Genomic DNA, 15,432 nt, shown 5'->3' with positions numbered 1-15,432 from the left:
ACTTCTCACTCTTGTTCTATAACATAACATATACTGTTCTGTTCTGAACCTGTATACTGTGTACTGTATATACTGTATGCTCTTCTGAGCCACGTTGAAGTAAATAGATTCTAGCTTTGTGTCCGTGACAGCTAAAACAAGTTGCTAAATGATTTGCTTGACAGTGTGAGACAAAACTGCTTTACAAAAGCTTTATGTCAGGAGGTTACTGAGTGACTGCAATTTGCTCTTATCTACCTGGGAATTTTTTTTTTTTTTTTTTTTTTTAGATTTTATTTATTCATTTAAGACAGAGCACAGGGGGTGGAGGGGTTGGGGAAGAACAGAGGGAGAGGGAGAAACAGACCCCTGCTGAGCAGGGAACCTGATGCGGGGCTCCATTCCTGGACTCCAAGATCATGACCAGAGCAGAAGGCAGATGCTTAACTGACAGAGCCACCCAGGCACTCCCTACCTGGGAATTTTTGTATATTAAATATTTAATATCTGCTTTTGCTTCCAGGCTTAATATGTATTTTGTTTCTTTAAAAAAAAAATCTGTGAAACCTATCAAACAAACAGCATGAATTCACCATTTCTTACAGGAAAGTCTTTTTTTTTTTTTTTTTGATGTAAACTCCTAGGATGTCCTTTTTTCATGGCTGTGATCACATGAAATTATATTTGGGGAAGAGGGAAAGATTTTCCACGTGTGCAGTGTAAAACAGAAGTTAAGCCAAAAAAAAAAAAAAATGCAGGTCAAATGACCTGTAAGAATTTTAAAATAAAGGTGACTGTTTGTAACTTAAGGTGGAAGACAGAACAGGGGAGGTGACCATACAACAGTTTAAAATAGTCCCGGTGATGCAAAGAGCAGAGCAGAGAAGAACCTGTTATTAAGGATGCGGGGGGGCGGGGGCGCCTGGGTGGCTCAGAGGGTTAAAGCCTCTGCCTTCTGCCTGGGTCTTGGCCCCGGGGTTCTGGGATGGAGCCCCGCATCGGGCTCGCTGCTCAGCAGGGAGCCTGCTCCCCCCCTTCTCTCTGCCTGCCTCTCTGCCTACTTGTGATCTCCGTCTGTCAAATAAATAAATAAAATCTTAATAAATAAGTAAATAAGGATATGTGGGTGAAGTGGAAGAGCCAAGTTCGTAGAAGGGAGGGTAAAGAGGCAAATGTTCAGAAGTTGGGTGGAGAACAGAAATTACATGTAAGAAGTGATTCCGCTTCTGACCTTTGAATTGGAATGACGGTCTCTTCATTATTTGTCCTCAAAGCAAACCTTGTGATCCTTTTCCCTTTCTTGTGAAACCCTTGAGAAACGCGTAGCCTAAAGTATGACACACGATTTTGATATCGAAAGTTGTTCACACCTTTGATAAGTACATTTTTTGAACCATGAGTTAATCCTAAACACACACACACACACATATCCCAGCCTGTGGTTGGAAGACTTTCCTTTTTGTTAATGCATTCAGTGGTTCTCTGCTGGCCAGAGAACTGGACCACTAAGGAAACACTCAGCAGATTCTGCCCCTTTGAGCTCACTGCTGTCTCTGTCCCTTACCCTTCCCTTCCTATTGTTCATTTTTGGCTTATTCAAGTTACAACGCTGTGAAAAATGGTAAGTGGGATAGTCCTTCCCTTCAAAAGCTTACAGATAATAAGGGAAGTAAAATGCATACAAGTAATAGTATGAAGCAAGTCTGTAAATTAGTTATGTATCTTGCTCTGAAAATACTGTGAAGCTTAAGGAAGTGTTTATAAAGGAAGTGGCATTTAGTTAGAGGTGAGTAGTTGAGTAAGGGAGGAGTACTTGAAGCAGAAAGTTTATGCAAGGTCAAGGTATATTGGGGGCATAAAAGAGAAACATTGAACTTGAATACAAGGTTATGATTTTTTTAAGTGTTCTTTGAATAAATGTGGGCACAGAAGGTAAAATTCAAGTTACAGAAAGGGACAAATACAAGTGTTAAAAAGTGAATTCCTACATCCTTACAGCCAGGCTGCCCTGTTTATCTCCCCAGGAAGAGTCTCCGGTTCCAGTTTCCAAGTGTTCCTCCAGAGATTTCTCTGCTGTATCTAAGCGATACGTGTGTGTATCTGTGTGCACATACTTCATTATTGAACATAAACTACAGCATACTATCCATAATGCTTTTACACTTTGTTGTTCTCAGTCTTACTGTAACAATTGCTCTGTGACCGTATAGACGAAGCTACCTAATTCCTCTTTAATCATGGAACAATATTTACGAGGAAACGGTAAAGAAATGACAGAGGGGTTAAACCTGGCAAGGAGGTCTCAGCTCCACTGTGGAATACCGGGCCAGGCTTGAGAATTCGCTTCCACAGGCAAGGGAAGCAACTTCATCAGCCTGTTCAAAGAGGTATGATGTGTAGGAGGAACTGTCCGCAGACACATGTGGAAGGGCAGGAGGCCTGAGGTGCAGGCTGCGGACGAGCATAAGAGTTAGGTAACAGAATGGGAGCACCAGTGCCAGCGAAGCGGTGTCAGAGGGAGTCAGGGAGACGGATCCCACGTGATCCCTAGAGTGATCCAGAAGTGGGTTGTCGTTGTTCACAACATTGCAGAAACCTCCATGGAAACATTCCCTTCCCTTAGTCCCTATAGACATTTAGGCCCGTGTCAGCAACATGGGCTTCTGACGCTTGGAAGAAGTCAAAGCTAAGACCTATGACGTTGATGCAAACACATGACAAGACATGCCTGATCTGACACGTGAGCCTTTCTGTCTGTCTGTAAGTGTTCACCTCGTGGAGGGTGGGCGAGCAGTGCTGCTTCTGTTTTCCTCTGTTTGATAATTTTTCTCCAACTTAGATACACATGTTCTTTATGTGTTCTAAGTATCGAGTGAGATAAATAGTAATCTCAAGAAAAAGAAAAAAAAGAAATGCCAAAAAACTCGGTGTAATACATCATGACGATTAAGACACAGCATTTATTTTCACTTTGGAGTTTTCGGGACGGTAACTCATAAGTGATAAACACCCAAAGGGTCCCTAACATTCCCTGTTTCTCCTGGACCGAACACAGGTAGGACTCCCAAGGGAGTAGTCTGCTTCAGCAAAAGCTGGGGGGGTGGGGATGCATGTCTATATTTTGGTTTACCATTCTGTCAATGCCTAGCACATTACCCACCACAGGATAAGTACTCCAGAAATATTGGAGAATTAAGTCACTGAGTAATGATAAATTTAAGGGTCTCTCTTAAAAAAGAAAAAAAAATCAGCAGTAGTTGATCTTTTCTGGTATTTTCAGAGTAAAGTAGTCAGAAAGATCCTTAGCGATTCAAGTGACTATGTGGTGTGGGAGATCATAGGTGAACCCTCACTGAATGGATTAACGCTAATTTATCCCACTCTAGACAGCCACGGTTCTCTCACTGCCGTCTGGGGAAGGTTTTTCTCCCGGGGAGTTAAGTGGTGACTTTACAAATCTGGCTGTTTGGGGTCAGCCCCGCCGTGGTGCACTCATTTGCTTCCCAGCAGGAAAGGAACCATCACTTTGCATAGCTCCCTCAGATCCCGTGTCATAAAATCCACAGCTGAGATTGTAAGCAAATCATTCGATGGGCGAGAATGCCTGTAGAGAAATCATTATTTTTCATTGTCATGGGAAAGAAAAGCATCCTCTGTGTTCTACTTGTCCTGATTAGGATAAAATATGGGATGACTATTCCATCGGCACCAACAAATAATGAACGTTTAGGTGATAAACTTAGTAGGAATGCAGTATCTCAGGAAATAATGTAATAGAAAAGAGACTGTGGGTTTGCGTTTCATCAAGTGACAGTGTTAATGATCGTAGTCAAATTATCCCACGAAACGGTGCAGATCTGCCTCATTCTGAATGTGGGACCCTGGGCAAATTAAAATTAGGTAACTTCTCTGAGCCAGTTTTGCTGCCTGTAAGGGAGGATAATGTTACCCTTGGCAGAGGACTAGTATTGCTACACTAGGGCATGGCACATAAAAGGATGGTATAAAATTTTGTAGAAAAATAGTATTTCAACAGCTTGCAAGTTGTTTTGCATACTGATCATTTTCATTACAAAAGATATATTATTTCCCCATCTTCTAATTTTTTCCTAAGCAAGAGATACATGTAGATCTTTTACATAAGTGATGCATGTTGCTATGAACTGTGCAAATTTTCTACCAAGATATTCTTAACAGTGTTAACATTTTAAAGCTGAATCTGTCTTTTTTATGTTGAACTTGTCCAAGTAAAATATTATATTTGAGGCTCTTCAATTTCCAAATGGAAAAAACCTTTCTCCTGGCAATCACAGCATTAGAAATATTTGTCTTCCCATAATCTAGCTCATGTCAAAAAAAAAAAAAAAAGTTATTTGGCTTTCTAAATTAACTCATTTTGAGCTTCAATACAATTATCCTTCTTGAAAAATTAAGGGCTGTTCAGCATTTTTAAAAACCTTTAAATAAACATATAAAACCAAACCACTGTTGAAAAGATGGATTTGAAAGTCTTGGGGCACAGATCTGATATGGAAGTCTAACCAGCATTTCTGCCTCTGCCCATTCCTGGCTTTCTTCCTACAGCATCCACTGCTAACATGCTACCCAGTACTCATTGGTGTTGATACCCAGTCACCTACCAACAGTGTCAGCCAAAGAATTTCTTAGAAAGCTTGACCACATTTTTCTGAGTTGAGAAAATAAGAATTTCATAGATTTAAGAATCATCTAAAATTAAAAAGAAAAAAAAATCATCTAAAGTTGGTCAAAATCTATTAGATATTTGTAATAAACTGATCATTCAGATACTTTGTTTTATTTTTTATTGTGCTACCTTGAACCACTTTTATTAGTTCTGATTATGTTCTTGGTAGGAGACATTTCCTGAAGGGTCTGCAAAGGCAGGAATTTCAAATTACTGGCTCGAAGGGTAGAGTGTACTTCTTCCGGAATTCCTCAGCAATGCCTAGGAAGTGTCTCACCAACTTCTCAGAAACCCCTTCCACTAAATGACCTAGATCCAAGGGATTCTTCTAACATCTCTTTCATATCTTCAGTCTGTCATGATCTGTTCAAAGTCTGTCTGCTGAAACTGGAAAAGTCTAAAAATGTGGGCTAAGAACTAGGGAAGCTCAGTCTGTCTTTAGCAACCATTGTCTAATGAAGGCCTTTCAAAATGTACGGAAATCTCTCTTCATCCTGATTCCACTATCCTGATCTGTCAAGTCAAGGGTGGGTAGAAGAGACCATAATTTCTTAAGCCATTAACTCTGTGGATAGCAGAACAAATCTTTCTGAGTCTCTATATTATAGCGTACTATGTCCTTAACCTTGGTCTCTTATGTGGAGAGTTGTTGAATCTGTCCTGGAAGGCAGGGCTAGATCTTAAATCCATTCTTACTGTTTTTCCTCCTCCTTTCTACTGTCTGGTTTTCCTAGGACACACACACACACACACACACACACACACAAATAAAGGGCAGAGAAGAAAAATATTTACTATATATTTATGGAATCAACAGGAATGATGGTTAAATGAATGTGTATGCAGAGAGCTTGGAGAAATAAATTTCCCAAACTCAATGTCAAAAGGCTTCCAGTGTTTACAAGCTTAACTCCTGAGAAGCCTTCCTACCTCTCCTTCAGACCATCCGGGCAGTTTTTCTAGGTGGTCTCTGCTGCAACAGACATTGACATCCAGTCTAATTACTAGAGGTCAGCACCTGATACATGGGAAGTAGGGAATGGATCCCAGAAGACAATATGGCTTTCTGACTTCCCGTGAAAAGAGAGCCCTACTGTTACGCCCCCAATAATGGGTCCATGATTAAAGGAGCAAGACTGATATAAAACGAAGGTCAAGCAAAGCTTTATTTCGCTCCAAGCATCAAGAATCTAACCGAACGTTCGGGGCCGCACCTCTTCCAAGAGAGGGCGACCCTTCTCTGTTTCACAGACTAGCTTTTAAGGGCAAAGGCCATGCGGTCGGGCCTGGCCACACACAGGTGACCAATAAGATTGTAACACACACAATGCTAGGTGACCGTTGAGTTATAATTTACCCTAGTAGACATTTGAACCAGCCTATTACACCTTGATTAAGATTGGCACCAAAAAGGCTCCCAAAGGGCGGGGGCCGTACTCCTTGGTAGCTAGGGAGACAATATGCATAACCCCCACTGATCACTTGGCCTGACCCACCTTTGTATCTGGGCTTTGTTACCTGGAGATGGTTTCCAGGACTTGTTTTGAAGTAAGTCCCCTGGGGGAAGGGGAGCAGGGACAGTTGAAGCGTTAAACAACAAGGTTTTTGTTTAACCTCAATGAAAGCCTCTGGCTAAAAAATAAAAATATAAAATAGGTCCTTATACTACCATCCCTGCAGCGTTCTGTGAGTTGCTGTTATCATCAATAGAAAAACACCATCTTATGTTTATGACTGAGGACTTCACAGGAACAATCACACTTCCACCTGAAAACATTAGTCGGCAGATAGTGTTATGCCCATTTTGAAACTTTAACTTGACCTCTGATGCCAACAGGCATTGGAGGACGGATTGAAGTCCTTGGATTCTGGGGTGTAAGTGAATAGATTGTTCTGGGCCTCAGTTGCCCGCTACTCCTGTAAAACAAAAGTAATAATCACACCCATCTCTGGGGTACATTGTGAGGATTAAACAAAACAGTACCTGCTAACTACTTAGTGACAATAACCAGCCTGTAGTTAGCTTTTTAAAAATACAGACCATTATTATAATCATCATCATTATTTCTTTTAGCATTATTATTCCCAAGGAGGGTGGTCCTCATTGCCAGCTGATGTAAGAGGTGATTTTTTTTTTTTTTTAAAGAGGTGATTTTGAACAGCTGTCCTTCTCACCACTTAAACGTCTCTGCTAAATTTGAGAATATGACCCCACGCCAGCCCAGGTTTGATTATAGATACCGGTGTTTTTCTTCACTGATATATTTTATAGAAAATGAATTGTTAACCGCATTTGAGACTAACAAGCCTAAGAGTATATATTTTTCAACACCCTGGTTAAAATGAAGCCCTTTATGGTTTTGTTCATTTTCTTTTTTCTTTTTTTTTTCTTCTAGCTGAATTTGATTTTCTAACACCATGTAAGCTTCAAATATAACTCACAGGGCATTCAGGATGTAAATGGAGAGGTTGTCATCTGTATCCTTTTAAGTTCAACTTCTATGCATTATGCAGACAAACTTCACTGTTTGGGGAACCAGCCGCTGTTGAATGGCCTCTGAAAGAAATCCAGAATAAGCAAGTTAGTGACTTGACTCCAGAAAAGGAGGGGGAGAAAGGAGACTTGGGGCTACTTCAGGTTTTGTCTTGATGTGTCCCACGAGCCCAATACAATACATTTTGTATTGCTTTGAAAAATAGTTCAGGCAGGTTTTCAACCTCACTGAATTTGCCTGCACTGCCAGCATGGGAGCTGTAGGACTGTGAATTTTCTTTTACCACTAGCAAAGCTGTTTGAGCTTTTTAGCCTGAAAATGTTAAGATCTCAGTGTAACTTTTCAGATGTTCCTATATCCCTATCAGAAGCAAATTTAGGTTTTTCTAACGTCCCATGGCAGGATGATTGTTCTAATAGTGTCCAGCATACTGCTTACTTCAAGTAGCTCTCAGCAAAGAAAGCAAACTTTATTCCATTTGAAAGAAACAAGTTAGTTAAAAAAAAAAAAAATGTTACAAAAAAATGAAAATAGTATATGAACAAATAATCTGTTCTCTTTTCCTCTGATTTAAGACACCGCCTGCCACAAAGCCGAAGTATGTGTTTGAAAAAGTTCCATCAAACACAATTGTTTGGTCTTGTAAAAACGAAATAAGCCCCTTTCCTTACACAAAATACAGTCATCTTGGCAGGGGGAGCAAAACCCTAAGAGAAGTAGTTCACAAATTCATAGTAATTCTGTTTTGAGAAATTTTTCCTACTCACAAGCCTGAATATTCTTTATCTGTCTCTTCTCTCTCTTTATTTTTTTTTCCTTTCTTTTCTTTTCCCCCCTTGGCTGAACATCTGAACCTCCTTCAAGAGCTCCCTGGGTCCTAGAATTACAGGCAAGGATTCCTCACCAGTCTCTGTGCCATCTCCCCAGAGCTTGTTAACATTTTTGAGGGGAGCTGGCCATACCTTGTGACTTTTTGGCATCTCTGCCACCTATTGCTTCTGATGAGTCATGGCAACCATCAGCTTGACAATTTGGAGGAAACCTGTGGGCCAGGGGGGTTTCCGCGTCCATTAGTCTCTGCTCCTGTGGGGCTGGGACTGTCTCGCTTACAGATGGAGACTCCGAGTTCACGCACCTGGCAAGTGCAGAGCCCTGAGCTTCAGCCTAGGTCGCTCAAAGTCCAAAAACCATCTATTTTTCTTTTTATTTTTTAAATAACCGTACCTTTCCCGGGGGCAACCGAGACTCAGTCACAGGCGGAAGCTTTGTCCCTCCCTCCTGTCCCATTCACGACCAGGACTACAAATGCAGCTGAGAGAGAGATGCCCTCCTGGAAAGTGGCGGTGTTTGGGGGTCTTGCCTTTATGGGATTGGGGAAAGACTCGACATTTCATTCTACTGCTACAACCATTGTACGTAAGATTTTATTGAATGTTACCTATGAAATGATAGAATCGGTGTGCGTTTGGGATTTGCACTGAGAAAATACTGCAGATAATGGGTCTTCTGCATTCCTACACCGATTAATTCAAATTATTAGGAAAAATGGGCCCCACATCAGCTGTCTTTGTGAGGTAACAATTTCTCACAGGCCCAGGGTTGTTACTTTCTCCAAACCGTTGATTTGGTAATTTGCTTATTTTCAAAAAAAAAAAAATCGGCTGTATATTCTGGGCAGCCTCTTCCTGGCAGAATCGAAGGCAGCCTGACAGACTGGATGTCTGCCGACCTCGATCCTCTCGAATTCCTCCTTCTCTGCGTTGGAGTCCCTGCTGCCACCAGAGAATATTTAATACCAAGCTCAAAATAAGTGTTTAGGAGGCTTTCAGTGGTGGTTTAAAATAATTACCATGAGAGCTTTGGTAAAAGACTTTATCCACAAAACTACTTAAATTATATAATTATATCCCCTACTTCACTCTTCCTTCCTTTCTCGGGATTTGTTTCTCTTTTGCTACGTGCCCCTACCCCGACACAGAAACACAGCCTTGGACCGAGATCCCAAGGCTGCCTCTCTCTCTAGCGTAGCTCAAGTGAGACCAGAGGTCTCATGAGGAGTTATTTGCCTGATGGAACCTATCATAATCCCACATCCCAAACCTCTGCCCAGGGGCCAAGAGCAATTTATTCTGCCCTACAACTTCCTCTTCTTACCTTCCTCCATTTTATAACCCTTGACCTTTCCGATGGCATGACCCTACTGGGAGATTGGACTGTTTCCTCAGTCACAGTGCTTTATATGTACTCTCACCCTGGAAAGCCCGGATCTATGTATCCCCAAAGCATGGGAATTTCTTTTTGGCTTCCCCCCCTTCCTTATATTTAGCAATATGTATTGATTAAATGCTTTCCCTTGGCTGCCTTCCACTAAGCTGTTTTGGAGGACCTCTTTGACCATATGTTTTTAATGATTTCACCTTCTGTCTGCCCTTATCCACTTCGGAGAAATTACCGTCTGTTAGTTTGGTTCGATACGAATATGTTTTTTTAAGGTTCTGTTCTTGTATAGTCTGGGAGTTTAAAAACTCCAAAAATTATTGGTCAAAAACTGTGTCCAAGAAGACTGGGGATCCTGCTGGGATGAACACTAAGTGGACCAATTATGTATAAATGTAGTCTCTCTCCTCTCAGACGTGCATTTTTTACAACTTACTGCCGCTTCCTCTAGCCGATGAAAGAGGGGAGATGCACGTTACGCTGGCGTATATGAAATGTCCAGTGTTCTACTGAGTCAGTAACACATTGTCAAAAAACAATACCCAGTGGCTTAGCCACTTGGCTATTACGGGAGTCATAACTCACTCTTTAAGAACTTGCTAACATTGTCTGCACTTGATATGGTCATAATGTATTATTGAGAATGTCCTTGGAATTTTCTGTTAATTTGTAATTGGCGGGTGTGAACATTTGGAGAGTGTAAAAGTAGAGAAGGAATGAAGTGTTATTGGACCATAAATTTGTAAATACCTCCTGGCTTAAATGAGGATGAGGTGTGGCCCCAAACCTCAAAAACAGCTAATAAAGTATGAGTTAGCTTAAAATTCTTATATATATCCTCTTTTTTGACATTTTTAATTAACTTATGGGTTTTATTTTTATCTTTTTTTTAAGATTTTATTTATTTATTTGACAGACAGAGATCACAAGTAGGCAGAGAGGCAGGCAGAGAGAGAGAGAGGAGGAAGCAGGCTCCCTGCTGAGCAGAGAGCCCGATGCGGGACTCGATCCTAGGACCCTGGGATCACGACCTGAGCCGAAGGCAGAGGCTTTAACCCACTGAGCCACCCAGGTGCCCCAACTTATGGATTTTAAAAGGTAGACCTTTGGCACATTAGATTTGTTTCTCTCTCACACACACACAGGCACACACCCAGTGAATATTTATTTTTCTGCTATTAAAAAATATTTTTCTGCTATTAAAATCAGTATCCGTGAAGTTAAGTTATGGTTTATTATTTGAAGAACATGCCAACAAAACATGGCCTCTGTGTTTTCTGTATCATTACTGATTTTAAACCTAGTATCAGGCAGAGCTTTCCCATGTAACTTTACATGTATATAATTTTATGTTCTTTATGGAAGCTTTAAATCTAACGTATACATTGATGTGGTCATCTATATAAAAAGAGAGAGAGAGAGAAAAACACAAAACCAGTCTGTAACTTTCATGTTCTTTTCCACTCAAGAGTTGTATCAGTTTGGAGACGGAAAATAAGAGATCAAGAAAAGCAATCTAGTCTAGTTATATAAATGTATGTCTTCCCACCACGTACCAACAACTATATGCTGTATGAGAAGAGATAATGCTAAGTTTTCTAGAGTTGAGGGGAAAGGCAGATTTCCAGATACTTTGTATGTAGTAGAAGTAGCTGGAAGAGTTGAGTGTCAACAATCAGAAGGTGGGTTGAAAAAAATTGCCCGTGAGAGATTTCTTTTTTTCTTTTTTGGCAGAGATCACAAGTAGGCAGAGAGGCAGGCAGAGGGAGGGGGGTAGCAGGCTCCCCACTGAGCAGAGAGCCCATGTGGGGCTTGATCCCAGGACCCTGAGATCACGACCTGAGCCAAAGGCAGAGGCTTAACCTACTGAGCCACCCAGGCACTCCACCAATGAGAGATTTCAAAAGGAAATTTAAAATTCTCTCCATGGGACCCCTTGAATGATACTACTGTTGTACGGTATTTGACACTGAGAGATCTTTCTTTATCAGATGTTGGTACTTCTGTTAAACCTAAGGTCAAAAGAAGGTAAAGGACTAGTCTTTCTCAGATGTCGGTTCTGAGCCACATGCTGGGCAGGGCACTTGACTCACAAGTAAAGGAGTTATTTTGCCCACTCTAACCCTACAAGAGATAGTAACCCAGTTTTACAAATGAGAAAAATTTTGATGCCAAGAAGTTAAGTAACCTGCCTGAATAAAGATATCCATAAATGGCAGAACAGGGCCATTCCGATACCGTATTATTGCCTCCTTGCCTCTGGGACATTAGTTCTTTATGATGTGGCTTCTTCATCTGGCTTCAAATGTGATCAGTGCCCAGAAGCGTCCTGTGAACCCTCATGGCCACCCTTGACTTCTAACCCAATCAGTCCCGCTTTTTCATAGCAGTGCGTTTGCATGTTGTACATCAATGCTGGCTTTCTCTGCATCGGCGGGTGACTTTGCACATCAGCTGACAAGTTTTGGAGAGTGATTTTCCAGTGGCTCAGCCTCTAAGGAGTCAGCTTGTTCTAGCAGAGCCCCCCGCTTTGTTCTGCAGGATTCCTGCAGGCATCCGTGGCCTTGCATTTTGTCCTTTTTATGGAAAGTAAGTGAAAACAGACACCTGCGGGGCTTACGCTAAAGTCAGAAGTAGAGGCTTCATACACTTCAGTTCATCTGACCAGGCTGAGAGTCGTGCGTCTCCCCAAAGTGATTCATCATTAGTCCCGATTGTGTCTGCTTATTGCACTTAACCGGTGATGAATTCATGAAGGAAAAAAAAAAAAAAATCCAAGAGCAATGAAATACATTGTTAAATAACTACGCCTGAAAGTCATGGTGTGACTCAGAATCTTGATATATATATATATATTTTTTTTTTTTCCTTCCTGGGACTAGAATTCTCCTTAAAACAGAGGTTTATCATTTGACCCGCACCTATTTTAACAGGTTTCTGGGAAGATATATAAATGCCCAGTGCTTGTTTGTATTCAGGCCCAAACACCAACATCTACTGTGGAATAGATGAGTATCCTTCCTTCCTTTAATTTTTTCCATTGGGGCTTAGCCTCGCTGTCGGTACCATTGGGGGAGAGAGAGAGAAATAAGAGATCAGTTCACCGAAGTCACCGGAGCGCAGAGCAAGGTGGGGACCACCACAGTTAGATGTTACATGTTGGATTACTTATCTGTAATCTTTACTTTGTCTCTGCTGGTTAACTTGGCTAACTAGTTAACTTGGCTAGCTAGTCTTCTAGTCAAAGGCTAAAGGCTTTTACTTTCCTTTCCTTAGGGATACTTCCACATTTTCTATGAGGGTGTTCTTTAGTTATGTTCTCAAGTAAGACTACCTGTCCTATAAATCTCTGAGAGGAATCAGGGAAAAAAAAACCCAAAGGCTAGAAATAGCCAAGGGCCATTTTTACGCAGGTGCTTTCTACAACATTACATTTGCAACCATCAAAAACATGGTTCTTCTGTGACCTAACGTGTTCTTTGCACATCTGGCCTCTGGGTTTTTCAGACTGTACCAAGCATGGTTTTTGCCAAAACGAAAGTGACATGTTGCCTGCTATGATACTTTCCAAACAAATCAGGGCTTTCAATTGATTTCACTATAAAATTGTGTCAGATTGCATTGTCTAGGATGCCCTGTGTGGTTTTTATAAAGGGTTTCCTTGGTAAAAGTCACGTAAAAGCAATGGAAAAGATTGCCATAAAGCTGCAGACCTCTGATTTCTTAAAGATCGTTGGTTTATTTTATTTTACTGCAGGGTATTAGATGAACATGTTACCTGTTTTGCCAGGCTACCTCCTAAAGATTGAAATAGAACTCCATTAAGGGCTTCTGGTCAGAAGTATCTTTATGAGGAATTCTGCTGGTCTAATTTTCTGCCAAGCATCTTTCTTTTTCTTTTCTAGGCATATTTCTTATAAACCAAATAAATCTTATTTATTGGGCCCACTGGCTTTCTCCCTAAATAGTCCGTGCTTTCTGTTTTTACTGGGCAATTTATATTTGTTGAGACAAAAGGAGGTGTGAGATCATCACCACCACTTCTCCATTTCCTGTATAATAAGCACATTAGGGGTGCCTGGGTGTCCAACTCTTGATTTCAGCTCAGGTCATGATCTCAGGGTCATGTGGTCGAGCTCCATGTCGGGCTCCACGCTCAGCAGGGAGTCTGCTTGAAACTCTCTCCATCTGCCCCTCCCCCTGTTGGAATTCTCTCCCTCAAGTAAGTAAATCTTTTAAAAAGAAAATGAAGATAAGCACATTAACCTTTTGGGTTTTGTTCTAATTAAGAACATCCAAGGGGTATCTAACTGGCACAGTCAGCAGAGCATGCAACTTTTTTTTTTTTTTAAGATTTTATTTATTTATTTTGGTGGGGGTCAGGGAGAAGCAGACTTCCCACCAACCAGGAAGCCCAATACAGGGCTTGATCCCAAGACCCTGAGACCATGACCAGAGCCAAAGGCAGAGGCTTAACTGACTGAGCCACCCAGGTGCCCCAAAGCATGCAACTCTTGATCTTGAGGTTATAAACTCAAGCCCTACATTGGGTATAGAGATTACTTAAAAATAAAATCTTTAAAAAAAAAAAAGACATTTAGAAAGTACATCCAAGATATGCAACAGTTTTATCATCAGCAAAAACAGTCCTCAAATAGCCACACAAGAACTACTGTAACTTCCCAACAGGTACTCTGCGATCATTAATGATTTGCTTGCTGTTACATTACAAAGCTTTTATTTCATCCCTTCATCAGAGGCCTCAATCCCAAAGGGAAAAAGAATAAAAACAGATAAACAACTATACATCATATGCCACTGCAGAAGGATAAACAAGCATATGGAGAATCCAAAAGCTAGTAGGACCCCTGGACCTGGAAGACTCAGGAGAAAAAGAGCCATGTTTGTGTATTTGTTCACTGTTGTCAGTGTGTTGTCTTAAAAGGGAAAAACAAAGCATGACATGGGAAGAGTGAAGATGCAAGAGAAAAGTGGGGGAGACCGAGGTAAAAAAAAAAAAGCATTCCTCCTCTGCCTTAAGGATTAGCAAGAAAGAAGCAAAGTTTTGAGATTGAGGGAGGAACGTTGAGGGAATTCTTCCCGTATAAACTTTCTCAGTAAAGTAAGTACATGTTTGCTGAAGTGACAAGGGCAGAATTTGGGATCTGGGAGAGAAGAAAAGGTCTGGAATAGCCTGTAGGAAAATGGAATCCACCGGGCATGGCTGAGAGTGTGGATGTCATGGGATGTACAAGAGCTGAGAGCTGGAGCAGAACCTGTCCTCAGGGTGGGGTGGTTTTTCCCTTAAGAACCCTTAAGAAGGGTTCTTCCCTTCTTAAGAACAGAGGAAAATGTTGGTCATCGTTGTGAATTGGCAAGGTGGGAGGCGTGGCAGGGTGTCCAGGGGCTGAGAGCTTCTGATGAGCGTTTTGCTAGGTGCAGGGCTGTGGGTAGGGTGAGTTGAGTTGAATGATTGACTGGAATGTGCTCATGGGATGCAGGTTAGGGAAGGCACAAACACACCCACATTCCCTCCCTTACCTGGATGGCTGCCTGGTAAGTTACCTGGACGCCAGCCTTGCCCCTTGCCTGTATGGGTCCCCAAATTGCCTTTAGTTCAGACCATCTCTGATTAGAGCCACACACGTACCTTCTTTCAGCCCACAAATAAGACTATAGAATAAGGAGATACAGAGCTTTTATTTTGTTCTACTCTATGGTCTTTTATCCTTTTTTTGATTTAGCTTCTCCTTTATATATTTTCACTTTCACATGTCACTAAGTTTAAATGTTTAAACATTTCCCCCTTCGGTAGCCAAAAAGAAAACACAGTAACAGCTAATATAGTAATAAATTTATTTCTAGCTACAGGAGATAAGCTTCAATGCAATATGGCCATAAAGTATGGCTCCTAGGCTTAGGGGAGAAGCAATAAACCTTCGTAAATAAAATAATTTTAAAATACTCCTGGTGGTATGAATAAGAGTAAAATGTAACTTGTAACTGGCAACACACAGCCAACAACAGAGCTGCTTA

At 41.2% G+C, this 15,432-nt stretch overlaps 1 protein-coding gene across 4 annotated transcripts in view; it reads left to right on the top strand.

Annotated features, from left to right (window-relative positions):
* ATP8A1 (ATPase phospholipid transporting 8A1) overlaps positions 1–15,432 on the top strand; it is a 236,318-nt gene that overhangs the window by 144,891 nt on the left and 75,995 nt on the right. The window lies entirely within an intron of this gene.

The sequence above is a fragment of the Mustela putorius genome, unplaced genomic scaffold (genome assembly GCF_011764305.1).
Source record: "Mustela putorius furo isolate JIRA1106 unplaced genomic scaffold, ASM1176430v1.1 tig00000083_pilon_pilon_pilon, whole genome shotgun sequence".
Lineage (NCBI taxonomy): Eukaryota > Metazoa > Chordata > Mammalia > Carnivora > Mustelidae > Mustela > Mustela putorius.
This window is presented reverse-complemented; position numbering and strand designations above follow the sequence as displayed.